General features: G+C 39.5%; 1 long non-coding RNA gene across 1 annotated transcript in view; it reads right to left on the minus strand.

Moving 5' to 3' along the window:
* Positions 1–22324, minus strand: part of LOC307226859 — a 469238-nt gene that overhangs the window by 300108 nt on the left and 146806 nt on the right. The window contains exon 4 of the long non-coding RNA XR_013843606.1: positions 2300–2828. This is a non-coding gene — a long non-coding RNA (uncharacterized lncRNA). The remainder of the gene's footprint in view (positions 1–2299; positions 2829–22324) is intronic.

The raw sequence follows: 22324 nt of genomic DNA on the forward strand, positions 1-22324 counted from the left end.
TGCTTTCTCCTACACATCGTATCTTTACGAAACCTCACATCAATAATCCTATTTTTATATGATCAGTAAAAGGAAAGTCATTTTGATCATACTGGCGCTGGCAATGGAATCAGACATGCCAAATGAACATCTGAAATGTAAAAACTCAGGAAAGTTCAAAAGCAAAAACCAAACAAACCCTTAAGCATGGAAATAGTCATTAGCTATGAGTTGCTCATACAGTTGCTCTATTCATGCAGAAAGAGAAAATTCCATTGCTGAAGTTTCAAAATACATTCCACAATGATGAGGCCTAGGTTTTTATTTATTTATTTGAAATATATCTTACCACTCTTCCTTATTAAAAAAATAATGTTACATCAGAGCTTTAAAACAAGAAACATTATAACACAGCAAACAAAAAAACAAAAACCATCCCTAAGACACAGCACAATAGGTAATAAAGGCTTATAAACAAACTCAACAGCACTCCAAACTTCAAATTTTGCCAATACACATTAATGAGAGAAGCACAAATCAGGTCATTTCATCTTGAATAACTCGATCCCTCAAACATCCCCAACAAACATGTATTGCAAGATTCAGGCAAAGTGTTTAAGATGATTTTCAGAATATTAGTTACTGTATCAAGATGTAATTTTTATTGTGATACTGTGAAGTTCATCTCCATTGATTAATCAAATAATCAAAAAAATTATTAATCAGCCTAAAATTAAATCAGATGAAAGTCAATTAATTACTTTGCTAGCTGACTGAGCAGTCTTCAAGAGAATCTGTTTTCCTTTATCCACTGTGGGATACACAAATTATGATAGCAGTGGTAGCACTCATTGAATTCTGCGAATGGGTCTGTGGCAGGTTTTCTACTAGTCAGATCTTCTCACAAAGATGAGATCAAAGGTCTACAATCACCCCAAACAAATTAGCTAGCATTTTCCAGATTATAACATCTCTCCAGTTATGACAGAGCAGCAATAAGGGTTCCCAAAGTGACCCAAAATTGGTTTGCTTGCATGGGATTGGGTAGAAATCTGGTTTGGTGGGGATTTTAATGCAAGCATACACACTTTTCTGCTTCCCAAAAATGTGACAACCAAAACACCAGTATCCTTTGAAATTAACACTTTTCCGACCAAATAATGTGTACAAAAACAATACAGGGGGAATACACAGAAAATGAATATATTGGTGAAAATAACATATAAAATGCATTCTATTAAGGAAAATTGATCATAAAATTTCCATGAGGACTTTTAAAAAAACCAATAGCCCACAAACTGATGCAGAAATTTGGAAAATGGAACTTAAGACTGGAAAAATGAGAAAGGGAGAGAAATTGAAAGTGGCAGGTTCATTCATCCCTACTTGAACCTGCTCATGTAGCTCTAGAAAAGTAAAATTACTCCGCACTATGCAGACAGGTGCTTACACTTAATCAAAACAGACACAACAGTCAATATGACATGCCAAGGAGCAATTTTCCCAAAGTAGTGTCTCTGTCTCTCTGGACTGTATTTACATAAGTGTAAATAAACACGTGCAAGAAATATAGGAGGAACTTGAGCAGAGAAAAGCCAAAGGAGCAAGCCATGGACATAATCTGGAGGAAACAGCTACTCTTGTATGATAGCAGGCCTGGATGAGTGTAAAAGGATGGCAGCTGTATGCAAAACAATGAAGTCAGACAGAAAACCTGGTACAGCCTTGCTTAAGGACAGTGTTATTATACAGGCTCTTTCAGGCAGAAACCAACAGTATAGATAAAGTGTGACTCTCTACATAGAACATTGCAAAGAAAGTTTGGGAAATGGTCACTGTGGCGATCACACAGGGTCCCCAGATGTTTGACCCTGTGCCACCACTGTGATTGCTTTCTTCGCCGCCACCAACCCGCTTCTCACAGGTACACACGGAGTCCAGTCAGTTGTTAACATTAACAAATAATCAAGTTTATTTTATAAGCATGAACAAGCTTATGGTTTCAGTTAATTTTTCTTGTCAGTTTCTTATTCTTAGTTCCTTAACTGTCCTATTCGTTCCTAGCAACTTCAAACTGATTATCCCAACTAACTATCTGACTCCACCTAACAATTCCTCTCACTCTCTCACCACACAACTCGACCAACCCACAGACTATTCCTCCCTCTTCCTTCTCCAACTCCCAACTCTCAACTGAACTTCACACAACACCAACTCTCACTCTAACTCCTCCTATCAGTTTCCACTGGCCAATCACATCACACTCATTTTAACCCTTTCCTTATGACCCACCTAGGAGGCAAATGCCACAGTCACTTACCCATTTAGGGTGGGGAATGGTTGCGGCGCAGCCCAATGCATCTCCTTGGGATGGGTTGGGAGGTGGAGAGGGCAATTTTTTGCATCTGGCCATTGGCTTCGTTGTGTACAACAGGATTGCCCATCAAAATCCACAGTATAAATTGGCCAATCATGGCCTTCAAGGTGGGTGGACCCTCAGAGGCAGACTGGAGGGAGCAAGGCTTGACTCTGGATTGCCGCTCTGGTTCAAAAGGGCAACTGCACTAGGAAGCAGCAGCACAATCAGTAGCAGATCAACCCACCCAGCAAATGGGTCTGTTGATGCTGTGTTGATGAGACCAAGTTATGGATGCAATTTGTTGCTGTATTTGGGGCCGGGGAGGAATTTGACTGCAAACAAATTGGGCCCAACTTTTGTCCGATAAGGCTGACAAAAGGATTGGGTTGAATCCTGAAGACCAGGCATGTCCAACAGGTCGATTGTGATCTACTGGTCGATCGTGGGGTGTTCCTGGTTGATCCTGGTCGATCTTTGGACCCTTAGTGATCTGTAACAAAACAAAAAAAGCTCAACAACTCTTCCAATGACAATGGGTAGATCACTGCTTTTTTTTTATACTGTGAGTAGATCACAGTCTCTTGGGGTTGTAGTTACAGGTAGGTAGCCGTGTTGGTCTGCCGTAATTGAAACAAGATAAAAAAAATCCTTCCAGTAGCACCTTAGAGACCAACTAAGTTTTTAAAATAAATTTGGAGTCCTATGTACACTTACTTCTGAGTAAAATTTGGGTAGGATTGAACTGTTAAACTTGACATGGTTTCAGCAGAAATTAAACCAGTAAAATGCAGTTTTCTTTCTCCATTAGGCAATATTATGCCACTAGATAGAACTGTAAACATGCTATATCTGAAACAAAAAACTTAATGGCCATATACTTCTGAAACATAATTTAATTTATTGTTAATGGCTTGAATCTTTCCTGGGGGTCAAAGGCATCTTTTACATCAATTTACAAAAGCAAATTAATGTTTTGAAGAAAATGTAAAAGTCAAGTTGCTTGGGAGTACATTAAATTATATGCTAGTTAATGGTGTTAGAGTGATAGTTTAAAAATAAATTGCCCATAATACCTTTTAATAAAAGAGCTAAATGAATTTTTGTTCTTTGCTAAAAGCAGATGCTTCTTTGGCACTGTTTTGAATCCCATTTGCCATGTATATTTTGATTAATGCTATGCTGGATAATCTGCACTCTATGGTCTAGGTTCAGTAACCTCACTGTAAAATAATGAGCTTTCAAGTATATATAAAAAATCACAATAAAACCATACACAGTGAGAAGCACTGAAGATATTTAAGTGAAATGGAAAAAAATGAAGCTTTCATGCAGTAAATTTGCTCAAAAGTGAAACTTGCATTTCTCCATTTTTATTTAGTCATCACTCTGTGCTCTAAGAACTGGATACACAATCAACCAATTGTGTATGTTTTTAATAAATACCTTTTATTCCCTAATACAGCTGCCAGAAATTACATGAAGTTCCCGGTTATGAGGAGACTACTGCAGCTCAGTACGCATCTGGTACATGCAAGTTTGCTATGTAGGGTCTTCAAGAAAAAGGACCAACTCACATATTTTATAAAATATGTAATACGATTTATCCTTGCTTGTCAAAAGAGATGAATTTCAGCCAAATGCAAAGTAATAAATAGTAATGTGTGCAGTATATAGTTGACTTCTCACCCTTGGCATTTTAAACCAAAATTCTTTTAAAGAATTCATTTTATACGTCATAAACTTTCCTATTGTGTTTCCTGTTTTGACTGTCTTTGCCTTTTGATTTCTCATAAGAAATGGTTACAGAAATGAGGCAATATTGTCAAGAATATGTACTTAGTATTTTATTCCCATGATGGTCATGGAATAAAGAAGCACGGAGGGAGAAAAAAAGGGGTTTTGTTTCATTAAATTGGATCCTAGAATAAAAAAGAGGAACAGAATGTGTGGGATATTTTACAATGTTTATAGAAAAGTCATTTCCAGATAGGATTGATGCTTGCTTTCACAACACATAAATGCTGTTTGAGGTGCAGGGGAAATTTATTTCTTTTAATCAGTCAGAATGTGAAATGTAAAATTCAATCAAATTCATTGATGCTGTTATTACACTAAAAACATGCTTAAAACACAGCTGAAAATTCACAATGCAGCATGACTTCCTAATTATGTTTCCTCTACAGAAGTAATTTTCTATGTGCAACAGCCGAGTGCTACTCTACAACAGATAAAGGTCAGGATGTGAGCCTCCATGGATATTTAGTGGGATTTAATTGAAATAACAACAGACTGTTAAGCATGCTGAACTTTTACTCAATCTTGGGAAAAGAAGTAGTCCTTGCCTGCTTACATAGCACCTTTGCTTATGGTTTCTTAGAGCCCTTTCACACATTATGAGAAGCGGCAAAAAGTGAGTGCTCAAATTGGTTTTATTTTTGGCTTTTGGAATCTTTCGTGAGAGACTCCCTTCCCACATGCCTGCAGGGTTGTTTAGTCATGACTCTCCTTCAGTTATGCTCATGAGTTCATAGGCTCAAATCCAGTTGCTGTGTGGGCCAACTGGAGCCCATACCTTGAGAGGAAAGGCAATAGCTCAGTGATAGATCACAAACTCTGCAGATATAAGAAGCCAAGTGAAATGATACGTTCACTGTGATGGGAAAGATCCCCTACAGAAACACTGGAGAGCTACTAACCAGGTCACTCCTAAACCAGGCCCAGCACCAGTCAATCATCCAGGTTAGACACTGGCCAAGGGCCTCAGAACAACCCACCGTCTTGGCCCAGGTGTGCTGCCACTCACTGTTTCCACACTGGGCCCAGGGAGGGCTGTTTCAGCAATGGGTGGGCAAGCTTCCCACTACTGAATGGGAGCCAAGGTTGCTTCCCTTCCTTGGCAGCCATTAACCATCTTAATTTACCACAAATGTAATGCCCCAGTGAACCCTCTGTAGGGTATAAAATCTACACAGCCTAGCAGGCGTGACGCATCCTGCTTCACTGCTTGAGCTGAAACTACTGTACTACTCTGAAAGTAGTACAGTGGATTTAGGGTAAGATCTCACCAGACACTGGAGCCGATGCTGGTGGCAGAGAGAGGCCACCTTAGGGGCTTCCTCTGCCTGAGGTGACTGCTTCACCCTTCTTCAGGGGTGGGCCTATCCTGCAACCTAGCCTAGCTTGTAATTCTAAGATCTATGGTTTTCATCGATTTACAGGCTCAATAGGATCTATGGAATCTGCAAGGGCAGCTGCAGGAGAAAACATAATTGCACAGTTCTGGTAGTGTGTGTGTGGCTGTCGGATGTACCACTGATTGTGTCATGCTAAGAGCCTCTGAAATCTGGTGCTGGCCCCATTCCAAACAACCTGTTTCTTGAGCATTCCTTCTGATCCATTTGCATCCCAGAGCCCTTGCACTGCCTTCCCAAAGCCTGGTGAGCATAGCGATGCCTTCCTTACTAGCTTCTGGGAGTATCCCAGAGACCAGTAAGGAAGGCACCTACTTGCTTACCAGAGTCTGGAAATGTTGCGGGAGGGCCTGGGAAGCTCTCAAGGCCCTCCCGCAACCTTCCCAGGCTCCAGTAAGCAGCCCTCTGCTTTGCAGGGGTGGCCAGTTCCGGGGGTTCCTGGCTTTGTGTGATTTTGCCTTTATGCATAGACCCCCAGAACCCTTGCATAATTGGTGGGCTCGCTATATTAAGGAATGCACAGAGGCACACTGGGATGTATCTGCTAAACACTTCAAGAATAAAATCGCACACTTTTATCATAAACTGGGTACCATTGTTGGATCAGTACTGTCTGTGGCCCTGCCCAGCACCTCACTGGAGTCACATATTATTGGATGAATTTCAGTTAGTGAGAGCTAAGGATGTGGACAAGCTTCTTGCAATCTAGTCTGTTGAGTGGAACCAATTCCTGACTGCAGAGGCAAAGAGGTGTGTATACTGTCATCATAGCCATTAACTGATAGGCCCTTCCCCTTGATGTCATGCTTGTCTTGCACAATTAATTCATTAATTCATTTCTTTCATTTTTGCTGCTGGACATTTGCCAGAAGTTAATGGCAGCTGATTTCCTGGGCTCCCAAGTTACTCATGCAATATATGTAACATTTTCCAAGAAATGACCATAACATTATTTCATAAACTCTGTGCCACAAGGTCAAATAAATGCAATCTGACATCCAGGAATAATTCAGATTCCCTCTTGATGCAAGATTTCTTTCTTTTTTCTTGTAAGGGCTTCCAAATAGCTCTTTAATATTTACTGTTTAAAACTTAATGTTTACTGCGTGCAGGCCCCAATCCAGATAAAGTTAGTCACATTTAGCCTGCATCCTCCGCACACTTACATGGGCGTAAGCTTCATTACTTCTGTATAAATTTGTGGATAGTCTCATTGAAATCAGTGAGATTTTAGTCATAGGTAATTTCCCTAATTAAAGTATGACTGACTTTTTTCTGAGTTAACACTATATCATTTAAGGCTTTATGCTCTCACAGCCCAGATTGTGCAATTATTTCCCCAGTTTGCTTGACAATATTATACAGTCCCCCTTGTATAGGACAGTAGGTGGAAAATGCTTCTGACTTGTTAAAACTATGCCACAAAGAGGTATGGTCTGATTCCACTTCTTCCCTACCAAATGCGCCACCACAACACTGCATGTTGTCCAAGGTCAGCCTGTCCTTGTATACAGGGAGAAATGCTATGCATATGTCTTATTGCTCAAGTCAGGCAATGACATTCCCTTTCCACTTAGTGAAAATTGAAAGGCTGACCTTTTCTCTTCTGGTTGGGTGTTGCACATTCTGCTTCTATTGGTCCTCTTTGGTTTCTTCAAAAGCGAAGTGTCAGAGCATTAATCCATGTGGCTATTCTTCTCTAAAATAAATTATAAATATGAAGTTTGAGCTTAATTTTTAACTATATCTTTTTTAAAATTATGCTCTGAATCTCCTAGAACCCTTTGTCCACCTTTTTACTGTTTCTCCCCACTACCCTGGTGCCTAAACAGCATAAATTCAGTGACATTCATGACACACTTTTTATACAAGTGTTACAGCAGCTGATATTATTCTGTAGAGTTCCAAGGAAAAGTGTGGTGAATCTAACTCAAAGGAATCTGAAATACTACTAGTGCCTGCGTGGAGAGAAAGGTTTCACATTTTGTTTTTTTTGTTTTTTTATATAATATTTATTAAATTTTAGTTTAACAATACAATACATAGGTAATAACACAATCTTTTCCAAGATCCACATTTCATGTTCATCTTTGGACTTCCTCACATCCCTTGTTCCTGCTTTCTAAGCTCATAAATTTTACCAGCAAATTATTAACTTGGTTTAATTCATATAATATAATTTTTCAATATTAATATCTCAAATTTTAAGATTTAACATACTCTTATTGACACTTAATTATAAAATGTTACTTATCCAAAATTTATCTTTTCATCTTCCAATTAAATTTAAATTTGTATTCTTTTCAACTAGTTTGTTGAAGCCATGCTTTTGCTAATCTTACATCTTTCTTAACAATCATACAATTTACAATATTTTTGTAGATAATCCTTGAATTTCTTCCAATCTTCCTCCACCAGTTCTTCTCCCAGGTCTCGGATTCTGCCCGTCATCTCCGCCAATTCCATATAGTCTATCAGTTGCATCTGCCATTCTTCCAGTGTGGGTAATTCTTGAGTTTTCCAGCTTTTAGCGATGAGTATCCTTGCTGCTGTTGTAGCGTACATAAAAAAGGTTCGATCTTTCTTTTGCACACTCTGACCAACAATGCCCAAGAGAAAGGCCTCTGGTTTCTTAGGAAAGGTATACTTAAATACCTTTTTCAGTTCATTATAAATCATTTCCCAGAAAACCTTCACTCTAGGGCAAGTCCACCAGAGGTGAAAGAATGTTCCTTCAGCTTCTTTACACTTCCAACATTTATTATCAGACACATGGTATATCTTTGCAAGCTTGACTGGGGTCATGTACCACCTGTAAATCATTTTCATAATATTTTCTTTCAAGGCATTACATGCCGTAAATCTCAAACCTGTGGTCCATAACTTTTCCCAGTCAGCAAACATGATGGAGAAAGGTTTCACATTTTGATTGATTCATGACATTATTTTACTGCCAACAATTCCTAAAGTGCCAGATAAACCTCTAGTCAGTTTAGACAAATAAATAAATTTACTTATTCATTTGGTTTTGAAATATTCAAGCTTTGAAATATCATATTCAAGCGAGGAAGCAACCAACATGCCTCAAAGGAGGCCCACTAGATCCAGTTAACATCAGATCATAGCTTCATCTTATCTTCTAACAAGACAGACTAACAAAATAATTCTTCTATCTGTGTGAGTAAGGTTTTATTCCATTGTATCACTATGTATGTATTGATTTCTGCCAGGAGGACACTAGAAAGGGTTGTTTACATTTTACAAAATGACTATATATGCAAATATGTAATCCCCCAAAATTCCATCTCATTATGTCACATTTCAACATACCTTAGTACCGAAATTATTCTTGCTTTACCCAGTCTAATTTTGGCCCAACCCAGTGAATTTTCCTTTCTTTTTGGCTACGAAGGATGTATTGAATTGACATAAGTTGATCTAAAAAAATCTATGCAAAGAAAGAAAAAATAATAGTGGATAAACAAAGGTCAAATGAGACTGACTAAATCTATCTGTATCTGTATCTCTATCATATTTTAGACCTTTCAACTGGAGTTGCAGCACATTGTATGGTTTATATTAAAATACTGTACAAATTTCAACAACAACAATAATAATAATAAAACCCAGCAACCTACAGTAAAATAGAAAAAGCCAACACATCATCACAGCACAACAGTTGGCAACATTATAAACCTCCAAAGGCCAGGCAGAAGGAAGAGGTCTTCATCTGACAATAAGATAACAGGAAGGGATACAAGGTACTAAATCTAGTAATGCAGCTCTGCTTATGCAATGGAACTTCTTCCCCTCCAGTCCCCTTTAGCCTCCTTCCCTCCTGCATCTTCAAAATCAGTTCTGAAGGATTGGGGGTGATACAGCTTAGGACCAAGATACCTCAAATATCACTTCATCCCATACATACCCAACCAATCACCGCATTCTGTGGGAGAGGTCAGTTCATATGAGGGGGTCAGTTCACGTCAGTTCACGTCAGTTCACATGGGGGGCAGCATTGTGGTATAGTGGTTGTGAGCAATTTAAGGCTTTATAGGTTAATGCCAGCATGTTCATGAGTAAACTAATTGGCAGCCAGTTCTCAGCTGGGCCAGGATTGGCATCATCTGCTTGAACTGTCTTGCCCCAGTGAGTGACCTGGTTGCTGAATTCTGCAGCAGCTGAAGTTTCTAAACCATCTTCAGAGGCAGCTCCATGCACAACTTGTTGAGGTAATCTAACCTAGAGGTTACCAGAACCTTGACTGCAGAAGTTAGATTATTATTGTCCAGATAGGGATGCAGGTTGGGCCACCAGCCAAAGCTGATAGGAGACACTCTCTGTGCCACTGAGGCCACCTGACCCACAAGCAACAGTAATGGATCCAGGAATACCCAAAGTTGTGTACCTGCTCCTTCAGAGGGAGTATAACCCCATCAAAAGCAGGCCACCTCCCATCCATCTGGTCTAGGGAACCAGCCACTAATGCTGCCTCTTATTTAGATTGAGCTTCAGTTTCCTGGCTCTCATCCAGCCCATTCCCAAAGTCAGAGAATGGTTCACAACATCCACTGCCACATGTGCAGATGTAATGGAGAAGTAGAGCTATGTGTCATCAGCATATCATTGACAACGTACTCCAAAACTCCAGATGAGCCCACTCAGTGGTTTCCCACAGATCTTAAACAGCAAGGGGGTCTGAAAATTGCAAACACAAGAGAGTTGTCCCTGGGTGGAAACCTGGCAAACTGCAAACAAATAGGTCCATGTACTTTTGTGCTAGGCAACTTTAAGACTGATCTGGGGGTGGGGAGAACTAAAAAGGATAACTTTCTGGATATAAATCATGTCCTCGGACGGCAAGCTAGACCTGTCAGTCACAAAGCAGCTCTTTTTCCTCTTTTCACCTCACCTTCCTGGCATTTCTCTAAAGCTTAGTGACATAAGTGTTGCTCTTGCAAAGCTGTTCCCTCCCAAAACACTGTGACTGGAGAGTGCTAGAAAAATATTTCCTCCAATTACAAGCTAGAACTGTCATTCACAAGAGAGCTCATTCTCTGCTCCCTCCCCCCAACCCGATGTTTGCTCTTCCTTCCCCATCAAGCCACCCTAGCACTGTGATGTTATGGAAAGCTAGGAGACATTCTATTCCCTTGACGCAGACATTTGTCTGCAGCGTTAGTCTGATGACTGGATTGTTAAGGTCTTAAGTCCTTCAATGGTCCATGCTTCAGATAGACCTGTCTCATGGAGATTCCGCTTTGCCTCCAACAAGTCTTAGATACCCACTTCATTTTGGGATTCATAGAATCATAGAATTGTAGAACTGAAAGGTACGCTGTGGATCATCTAGTCCAACCCCCTGCAAGGCAGGAATATGCAGCTTGGACCTTAAGGAGAAGAGAAGGTAATAAATTAAAATAACCCGAGGTACCACTGTATACTATTAAGAACTTAATTCGTTCTGGAGGTCCGTTCTTAACCTGAAACTGTTCTTAACTTGAGGTACCACTTTAGCTAATGAAGCCTCCTGCCACACGATTTCCTTCTTATCCTGAAGCAAAGTTCTTAACCCGAGGTACTATTTCTGGGTTAGCGGAGTCTGTAACCTGAAGCGTCTGTAACCCGATGTACCACTGTAGTTTGTTTTACCTAATAACCTCCGTCATTTGTTGCAGATAAGACTAGATTTTGAAGTATTCCCACCACATATGAATATCTGTGCCAAATAATGCATATTTTCATATTCACATTTTTTTAAATACCAGTTATGCAGCCTAAAGCTGCTATTCTATACTCCCTTTCCTAGGTGCAAGCCCCACTGAACCCAACAAGGCTCATTTCTGAGGAAACACACATGTGGCTGCACTGTAAATTAATTCCCTCTTAAAGCAACAGAGCTTGATAGCTTAATTTAAAGAAATAGCTTCCCATTTACTATTAGTAAATGTCATGTTCCATCTAAGCTTTACACTTTCAAAATTTTACATTTCCTTTTTTCTCCCTATTATATTTTACATAATAAACCTCTGGGCACTGTTTAAAACCAAGGGCCTCAATTGGAAATATTCAACATTTTTTTGAAAAACAAGTAGTCAAAAAGTAGCAAGTCTGGAGGGTGGCCTTTTCAGCATTGGCTCCCCACTTATAGGGTGTTCTCCCCAAAGCTTCTCCCCTGACACAATTGTTACACATCTTTAGGTGCCAGCTAAAAGCATTGCTTTTTAATCATGCCTTTGTCTTTTAACTATATTTGGCCTTTTTACTTGTGTGGGATTATTATTATTATTAGTAGTAGTAGTAGTGGTGGTGGTTTTAATGTATGCATGTGTTGTTTTGCTTAAAATATTGTAAGCCACTTTGAGTTGCTGTGGCAAAAAAACTAATAAATTTAATTATAATTAAGAATAATATTAATAACAACCATACTCCAGCATCTCAAGGGCCTTTACTGAGTTTTAAAAATTGTTTAGTGGGTCTACATCTACTGACCTTGCTTAACAATCATGGTTTGTTGGGGAGTAGCAAAAGACAAGAGCTGGCTCACACAGAATACCAAACTTCATAATGTGTTGCTCCCCAGCTCACTAAAAAGAAGAACACAGTGGGAGCTATTCAGTATTTTGTACTAACACTCCAGTAAACCATGGTCTACAGTAAACCACGGTTTGTGCCTCACTGTGACATGAGAAAAGAGCCACTGGCATACATATTGGCACTGGAGCTCATATTCATTTCTGACTGTCCTGACCTCCAAGGGATGCTATGTATCAGGGAATTGTTGAAGGAGTGTTACATAAACTTACACTTGTGCTGTTGAATCTCCAACCTATGCAAAAAAACTACTATGCAGTGTAAAACTATTTTAAACCATTATTTTCTTTCTTTCTTGCCTGATGTACTCTTCCTTCCTTTTGCAGGCTTGGGTTTTGATCATGAATCTCTATAGCAGTCGGAACCAATAGCTAATTGTCAGAGTTCATTTTCAATTTTGTCTTTTGGTCAATTAATTTTCGCCGTCAGGTGTCTCCTGATGAAACACATTTGAAAGTAGATGGAACTATTTCCTGCACTGTAACTGTAACGTATTGTTAAGAAAGGCTTTAAAAAGTAATTCCACCCAGTACCTTCACTACTTGACTTAAAAGGCTCTGCTGGAAGCAAGAACTCCAGCGTGAAGAAAAGGGCACAATTTTTTTTTTCTGCTGGATGAATTAGTACAGAAAAAGTCTTTGTTACTGGGGGTGGTGGTGGGAGTAATTTCATTCTAAATGTACTTCCCATATTAAACAGAATTAAGGCATAAACCCCTTTCTTTTAAAGAGTTAAGATCCTAGCACTATATTTTTAAAGACTTCCCGGTGACCTCTTTTACTCAAACTGAGCCCAAATTAAGTTATGTTAAACTCTTCCTACAGAAGATTTACAAGGACGAGATAAGCGAACTGGCAGATGTTCTTTGATTCATTCATTGGAGGGAAGGGCACTGGAAATGGCTTTGGCACGGAATGACATTTGGAATAATGGCCTGCGATTCTGCTGGCACTTTTAGTGTTAAGCAAGTGATCTAAAAGGTAAAGTGGATTCACAGTGAGAGTCAGTGCCAGTGCACAGGTCGCCCGTAAAAATAGAAGATTCCATTATTCTTCAGGCTCCCTAGAGGGGGCAAGGTCTCTAGCATCATTACCAGGACTAAATCTGACTTTTCTACCTCCCCTAATTTCCTCCTAGTAATTATAGGTCAAGCACTCTTTTGTAAATTATAAAACCTTTGTTCTTATCAAAAATGAATAGTGGAGGGAGGGGGGAAATGAGAAAGTGTGTGTGTGTATGTGTGTGTGTTAGGGGAAAAAATTTCAATTAGAAAACCAAGCTAATTTGGTATGACCAAAGACTGTCAGGCATACTGACAGTGCTCTATTATGCAGTCATTTGGGTTCTTTCAAATTAGTTATGTTAATGTCCTGTGAGTGAATGTAACACTTGGATGGGACAAGATTTCTACAATTAATTTCTGCAGTCAGTGGAGAGACAAGCAAATTTATTTTCCCCCTCTCTGGGAATTGGTAGTGGAGGGTGTGAGGTAGAGAGAGTGCATTTAGGAACAGAGTACAAGCTAAACACAAGCCCTAAATAAAGCAGAAACAATGGGAGCCAGTGCCTCCTCATTCATTCAATTGACAATGTTTTGCAGCTTAAACCTGTTTTATTAATTATGTTTGACATTTCCTTAATTAGTTTCATTTACACCAAATCAATCCCTACTGCTGGATGGCATCATTTATCATTTTGAAAAATTTGCATACTGAGTGCTGACTTTTTCTACTTAATTATACATTAAAAGTGTCAAGCGTGCTTGCTGCCTGGCATTATCTGCGCCAGAAAGGTTTGTGGCTGGACTGTGATGGTATTAATCATTAAGAGCCTCCAAGTGCTTCTGGGTAATATCTGGGGAGTAAGAATGGCTCTCATTTTAACGCTAAAGAGCAGACGTGCTTTTGTAAAATGACCCAGAGCAAAAACAAAATAAATGACCTAAAACATCCGGTCTACTGTAATGCTTTGCTCTTTCAACAGAAAAATGCTCTGGGAAAAAAAGAAAATGTTTACTGTTAACTATTAGCCTCCTGCGCATTAAACTTGGAGAGACAATTCCACAAAATAGCTCGGGTTTTCTGAGAGGGAAAACATGACATTTCGGTTAAGTATGAATTGATGACTTTCTAACAGACCAATCAAAGTTGTGTGTGAGAGCGCATGCATGTGCCGTCCTGGGTTTCGGAAGCTTCTGTCATTAACCTCCTCTCACTTATAACACAAAACAGTAAAACACCAAAGGTACTTATTACCTCTGTTCGGATTTCCCATTGGTTTTTATGTTGACTATGAGGAAACAATCAGTCATTTTTGCTCCTGTAAGCAAATGAATACTGTCACATTTTCCAGGCAGCCACAAAACAAAGCCTACCAAGCACGAGGTCATTTCTGACTGTGAGAGAAATGAATAGAAGCAAGGCACAGCATAATGTATTCCTAACCTAGTTGATTCTGAAGTATTTACACACCGGTGCAGAGATTTAATGGGGAAAGTGCAGTCACAGTGTTGACAATTCACAGGTGCTCTTCCGCTCTCACAATGCCAGGAAAAGCAGCTGCCTTTGAAAACCTTGAGCTAGCCAGCCACCTTTTCCATCATGCCTGCCCTTTTCCAGGATGCCTGTGTCTAGTTCTGCCACTTAGCTCTACCACTAATGTGTCACTTCAGAAAAGATTTTAAAAAATAAAAGCTAATCCGTTTAGGAAAACAAAGCGTCTAACACAGTGAGAGTCTCTGAGATGTTGAAAGGTTCTTCGGTTTAGGATTGCGACCTGCACTGCTACAGTCAATTGAAGTGATGCTGCTGCCTTTAGTCACAATAAAATAGGAAGCAACTCCATCAACAATGTTACTTAAAGCTACTTATCACCAATGCATCATCCTGTCTTTTGGGACATTCCAGAGGTGCTTCAGATCCTCTTGCACATCAAATCATCCATGCATTCAAGGCAGTTTCTATTATGCCCTGTTCTTGGGCTCATTGGCTGTGCTGACAGTCCAAAGGAGGGGTGTGTTGTCCACTAGTATGCATGGGGTCTCTCTTCTCACTTGCTCTACGTCCTAATTGGGATGGATTCCTTGAGAGGCAAGCAAGCAAATTTTCATTTTGCAGTACTAAAGCTGCTCATCCCTCACTTAAAACACAGCTTCAAGGTCAACACAGGACAGTCAAGCAGTGTCAATTGCTCCCACATTCCCTCCACACACCTATGCAACGTCATTAAGAACTAAAGGGGCAAGCCAAATGCTAGCCACTGGCCCATTTGACTTCAAGGAGCAGCAAGGCTTCCACTTGGCTGGTAGTTTTGGACTGTGGCAGTGAAGACTGGAAGGTAGCCTGGAGCGATCAAACCCATTTGGCCCAAGCTATCCCACCTTGTTTCTTCACTACTTGTAATACAAAGATGAAAATATCTGGAAAACTTCTCCTGACTGAAAAATGCAATGTAGTTCAAAAGCATTTTCACCCTTGGCTGCAAAGAGGCAAATGTTGGGAAGAAAGTGAGGAGACATCCCTTTTGCATAGGCAGTCAGATCAATGCACCTTCACCTCAATCCAACCACTTTTAGTTAATTAATTGGGGTAGGATTAGGGAGACACATCTGCATATGTGTTCCACTAAAAGTATAGCAGTGCTGATGGATAGCCTCTGAATCAAACTATAACCTATCCATGTTTCATTTTTTTTAATGAAATGTGCATTTAGATGGGTGCAAGGGTGCATTGCCATCCACATACTTCCTCCACACGTTATACATAACTATGTATAACTAGAGCTAGATTAGGGTGGGTTTCTTGCAGCACGGTGCTGTCAAGTTATGAAATCACTATTGTAGTGAAGCGAGATATTAAATATCAGATAGATTGCATGGGCAATGAGACTGCTTTCCTTCTTGGTGATGTCTTTACATAGTCAAATGTGATTTGCTGACATGTTGACATCATGTTCACCCAGGGACCCCGATAAGGAACAAGCAAAGATGAAGCCCTTTCACGTAAAAACAACACAGGGCTGTAGGGTGGGGAAAGACTAACTGCAAACAGCTAAGAACATGCTGGATTTGAGTGATGAACCTTTGAACTGCAGGTGGAAACTTCTTAGTAAAGTACCTTCTCAAACACTGAACTGATGTTGCCCATCCTGGCAAGCCACTGGGTTCTCTGATTCAGGAAGGTGTGTAAGAGGGCTTCCGGTTCCAGCTGAACCTTGATTGAGCAACAAGGTTTTCCTGAACGATACCATGCTCCTGTATTCTTGGGTCCTGACCTGGCTTTCTCCCTCCAGTTTTAATTTGCTCTTCAGTCCTGCTACTTGCTTTGACCATGATTTTTGACTTAACTTTCAGTCCTGTCTGCTGACTGAGCCAATGACTCCTGGTTACCAGCACAATTCTTACCTCATGTTGCTGCTCACGTCCCAGCCCAGAGAACAGCCACAAGACTGAATTAAATAATGGAAGTGTAACTACTTGTTCAAGGACCTTTAGAGATTCCAACTTCTGCATCAAAAGCAGGAGCTCACAAAAAGTTGCTGCAAAACTATAACAGCAGCAATATTGAGTAATCTTATATTTATTGAATGTCATGTTAATGTTATTTTCATTTCTCAGTATTTATAATCCAGAAGGCATGCAGCTTTCCCCCACAATGGTTTTAAGCCTATTTGATCTCATTGACTTCTCCATTACTAAATGGGGTTAAATCCAAGCATTGTAATTTAACTGAGCTGTCATTTAGGTTGATAGTAATTTAGTAAGTAAGTAAGAGAAATAAAACTGCTAAAGCAAGCCTGTTTTCTTGACAGTCTATTAACTATGCCCACCCTCATGTTAGAACCCAAAATTCCTGTGTTTAATATTCAAGTTCATTTTCGAATGCTTGCCTATTAACATAATGTATGCTATTTTGCAAGCCTGGTCAGAGAATCTGTAACTAAATAATTTTCAAGTTTCCTTCATACCAAATGCATTATATGCAGTGTGAAATTATTTCTCCACTCTGTCCTGTTCAGAACAGAGGAGCAAGACACAATATAATTCATAACTGTAGCCTAGAATTCTGAAAAGATTGCATGTACATGTATAATGGCTAGGCTTTAATTAGTGTTTAATTGTGTATTTTAGCTGATCCCTGCTGTGCTGCTGATAATACTAAAATCATATATGCTGGTATTATAAATGATATCCCCCTTCATATAGTGATACATGCTTATGCAGTGAAACTCTCATTTCTTGCATTTTTGCCTATATGTGGGTTAAAAATCAGTCCCTAATCCACATATTCCTAAGCAAACCTCAAAGTGTCCAGGCTCTGCCAATAAGAACACCTACCTTGTCAATTTGGGGATTGGATGGACCAAATCTTGAACCATACACCCATATTCCATGCTTTTTCATGTTAGAACCCAAATCTTCCATTCTGGACACTCTCATAGACATTTTCAAAAACTACTTAGCTAGCCTATTAAGAGAATTGGTATCCTCTGCTTGGAGGGAAAAACCCAAAGAGGTCTTTGAAGGACTGCTTCCTTTGGTATATGACTGCCTACACACTTCAGACCATATGAGACAAAGGCCCTGCTCCCCGTTCCTCCACCACTGGAAGCGTGAGAGGAGAATACAAGGAGTGAGGCCTTTTACGCTGTGTCTTTGACTCTGTGACGTGCCCTCCTTTGGGAAGACCATCTTTACCTCTTTACTTTTTGATACTTTGTCAACACTATGTTATTCTAACAAGTAATTAAGGATGTCTCGTGGCTCTTTATCCTGCTGTACTTTTGGTTTCAAGTTATGTTGTTCTAACTCTGTGCATTGCTTATTACTGTAAACAGTGGCATAAATGGGGGGCCACAGGCATTGGCCTTGGGCGCAAAATTGTTAGGGGCACAAAATTTCAACACCCAGTGCTGCCTCACTACAGCTTTGTGCTTCCAATGGCCTAATGGCATCCACGTAACCCAGGAGATTGCAGCCACAGAGATAAGAAAAGAAGAGTTGTTACGTTGTATGGAGTGGTCACTTCCTGGTTGACGTGGAAAATAGCTTCTCCATGTCAACCAGGAAGTGACCACTCCATACAACGTAACAACTCTTCTTTTCTTATCTCTGTGGCTGCAATCTCCTGGGTTACGTGGATGCCATTAGGCCATTGAATGCTCATGTGGACGCCATCCATTTCCCACCTATCCCCTCTGCACTGCCTCGGGGGCTGGCAACCTATGCTACACCAAAGACTGTAAATATGGAATCTGCTCCCCGAGAGAGTGATGGTCATCAACCTGGATGGTTTTAAAACAGGATTAGCCAAATTCATTGGGAACAAAGCAATCAATGGCTACTAGTCACAGAGCCAGCGCAGCCATTAGGCAGGCGTAGCCTCTATTTCAGGAGGCAGAAGCCCCCCAGGCAGCACACCGGTGGGTGCCTCAGCTGCCCCACAGCCTCTGTCAGTGGTGGAGAAGCACTGCCACCATTGGCACAGGTTTTGCACAAGATCACAGCCATTTTGGGCAATATCCTGCCTGAAACTAGCCGTGATGGGAGATAACAAAAAGGGTAAAATACCTGGGGGTAAACTTAACATCCAAGAATGTGAACTTATTTAAGGACAATTATGAAAAATGTTGGTCAGAAGTTAAAAAAGATCTGGAAATATGGTCAAGGCTGAAACTTTCCTTGCTAGGCCGAATCGCTACTATTAAGATGAATGTACTGCCTAGAATGTTGTTTTTATTCCAGACGTTGCAGATTGTGGACAAGATGGAATGCTTCAAGAAGTGGCAGAAAGATATATCAAAATTTGTCTGGCAGGGCAAAAAGCCCAGAATTAAATTTAAGATTTTAACTGACGCAAAGGATAGAGGGGGGTTTGCCCTGCCTGACTTAAGACTTTATTATGAATCAGCAGCTTTCTGCTGGTTGAAACACTGGCTACTTCTTGAGAACACTGACATTTTGGATCTGGAAGGGTACGATAATAGTTTTGGTTGGCATGCATACTTATGGTACGACAAGGTAAAGGTGTATAAAAGCTTTAAAAACCATATTGTAAGGAAAGCATTGTATAACGTTTGGATTAGATACAAAGATTTGTTGGAAAGTAAAACCCCTAGGTGGGTGTCACCAATGGAAGCTAGGGAAGTAAAAAAGCTTAATATGGATTCTAAATGGCCAAAATATCATGAGATTTTAGAATACGATGGTGAAAGGGTGAAACTTCAGAGTTATGAGAAACTAAAGCCTAAGGTCCGAGATTGGTTGCATTACCATCAAATAAATGAGACGTTTAAACAGGACAGGAAAATAGGATTTCAGAAAGAGAAGTCAAAATTAGAAACAGAATTGTTGGAACCCAATACTAAGAACTTATCAAAAATGTATAACTTGCTGCTAAAATGGAATACACAGGATGAAACGGTGAAATCAGCTATGATTAAATGGGCACAAGATATCGGTCATGATATTATGTTTGCTGACTGGGAACAGTTATGGACCACCGGTATTAAATTTACTGCATGTAATGCATTAAGAGAAAATATTATGAAAATGATCTACCGGTGGTACATGACCCCAGTCAAGCTTGCAAAAATTTATCATTTGCCTAATAATAAGTGTTGGAAATGTAATGAGACTGAAGGCACTTTCTACCACCTTTGGTGGACCTGCCCAAAGGTTAAAGCTTTCTGGGAAATGATCTATAATGAAATTAAGAAGGTCCTTAAGTGGACTTTTCCTAAGAAACCAGAGGCTTTCCTCTTGGGCATGGTGGGCCAAGCGGTGTCAAGGAAGGATAGGACTTTCTTTATGTATGCCACTACAGCAGCAAGAATTCTACTGGCAAAGTATTGGAAGACGCAAGAACTACCTACTCTGGAAGAATGGCAAACAAAGGTGATTGACTTTATGGGACTGGCCGAGATGACGGGCAGAATCCGGGACCAGGGGAAAGAGACAATGGAAGAGGACTGGAAGAACTTCAAAATATATCTTAAAAATAATTGCAAAATTGAGGAATGTTAGGATGTCAGGGGGTAAGAAGTAAAGAATTGCAGCAGTAAACAAAAAAAAACTTAAGAAACTTTTACGAAAGGGAACTAAGACAATGGACTTAAGGGTTGCTAAAGAATTATTAAACAAGGATGCAGGGATGGGGAGGTATGGGGAAGTCAAAGAAAGAAGGGTAAGAACCGATGAGTATGATGTGATACTGTTTTATATTGTTCTTTATTATATGTGTGGAAATTAATAAAAATTATTATAAAAAAAAAAAAAGAAACTAGCCGTGATGTCAGTGTCCTGCCTCTGCTGTTGAGGATAGTATGTCTCTGACAGCCAGTTGCTGAGAATCACAAGTAGAAAGAGCTCCATTGCACATTCATGTCTTCCTCGCAGGCTTCCATAGGGGCATCTGAGTGTCCACTATGAGAACAGGAAGCTGGACTAGATGGGACATTGACAGCATTATTATGACTATATTTCTTGCCTTATACAACTGCTACCTCTCAAGATTGTTTAACTTGATATTGTTATTGAAAGTGTCTTCCAAACTGTGGACCTTCAAATAAATCATACTTCACCCTTTTGTCTGAATACAGTAATTAAATATCTTTGGTTATTTCTAAGATTCTAGGTGGTTATCAAACACAAAACATAAAATCACAACTAAAAGATAACTTGGACAAAAGAAAGCCCTTGCATTTTCCCATGTTTCCATATAGGAGAGCCTCCCTGGGAGGAAAATGGGGTTATTAACACAAAAAATCATTTCCCTATACTTCAGGATATGGTGCGTTGTCAGACAATAAATTCACATAATTTGTATTTACTTTTGTACTACACTTAGATACTGTAATACATGGTATATATTATTTTTTAAAAAATAATAATCAAGCATTTCCAAAGATGTATGTGGAAAGCAAAGACTTCTCAGATGACTGCTAGAGTGGGAATTTCTGTGTGCTTATCCTCATTAAATGTAAATAGTTGCCTGGCAATGAAAGCAGTGGGGAAGTTCTGCTTGTATGGGAGCTCTGGGTGAGCATTGAAGCACATATAGAGCTTTGACTTGGAAATCATCTCTCCTTCTGCAGCCAAGTATTCTAGAGAATTAATGTAATGGTAGTGTAAAAGATTATCTCCGTATGGCCATCTATAAATTATTTACCAAACCTCCTCACTGAACTAACTATATGCTAGTTCAATATTTTCATGTAACATATAAAACATGGATTGGTAATTTTACAGTTGGGAGGGGGGGGAGAATGTTTATTCCTTTTCTATGTGTTGTTCTATGTGTTCTATGAATTGTGCAGACTGAAAATAGCCCTTGTCACCAAGTATAATTCTGAATTTTGAGCTAGCCAAGAGTTTTAGTGCTTTCTAAACCTAATGAACTCCTGTATCTCCAGAGGCATAGCTGACCTCTGGCGGGTTAGTATCACTTTCATTACTTTTCATTCATGATCCTTTTCTTGACCTTCAAATGACAATACAGGTACACAAAACATATAATGGCAGCTACACGGATACAGTTCTGTTTATTGATTTAAATATAACATAATATATTTAAATAACTGGTTATCTTTTCAATACCTATCTGGATTAGATGAATTGCCTGTTTAATTAGTTAGGATTATTTTAGAGGGTGATCTATTTGCATTAATGAATTGGCTTTTTGTCCTGGTTAATGAATTAAAGTTGGAGCTTTTGTCTTAACTCTGTGGAAGAAACTGATGAGCTGGTTACAAGGGACTCTAGTGGTTAGATTAATGCATTGATATCAGATTGAACACTGAAAAGTTAATTGACTCAATAGAAATAGTTTTATAAGCTGTGAGTTCTTTTGATTTGTACATGAATTAATCAATGAAGGATCTCTAACAAGTACATTTCTGCAGTTAATTGCTAAATACATATAATAGTAATATCAGTCAGAAACAAATTGAACTTTATTGGGTAATGTGGTTATGGTGAATAAATTCAATAGCCTTTATGTGATTAAGCCTTTCTCCAGACTCATATATCTTTTCTTGGGCAAGGTGGGTGCCTGCTGTGCAACGCCATACACTCTTGGATTATAATGGCTATCTGGATTGATCTCAATGTGATTTCAAGTATCATTTCAGCCCTGGTCTCCCAGATGGGGAGTATAAGCATAATTTTACTAGACCTTTCAATGGATTTTGATACCATCAACCCTGG

Source organism: Podarcis cretensis (genome assembly GCF_951804945.1).
Source record: "Podarcis cretensis genome assembly, chromosome: 11".
Lineage (NCBI taxonomy): Eukaryota > Metazoa > Chordata > Lepidosauria > Squamata > Lacertidae > Podarcis > Podarcis cretensis.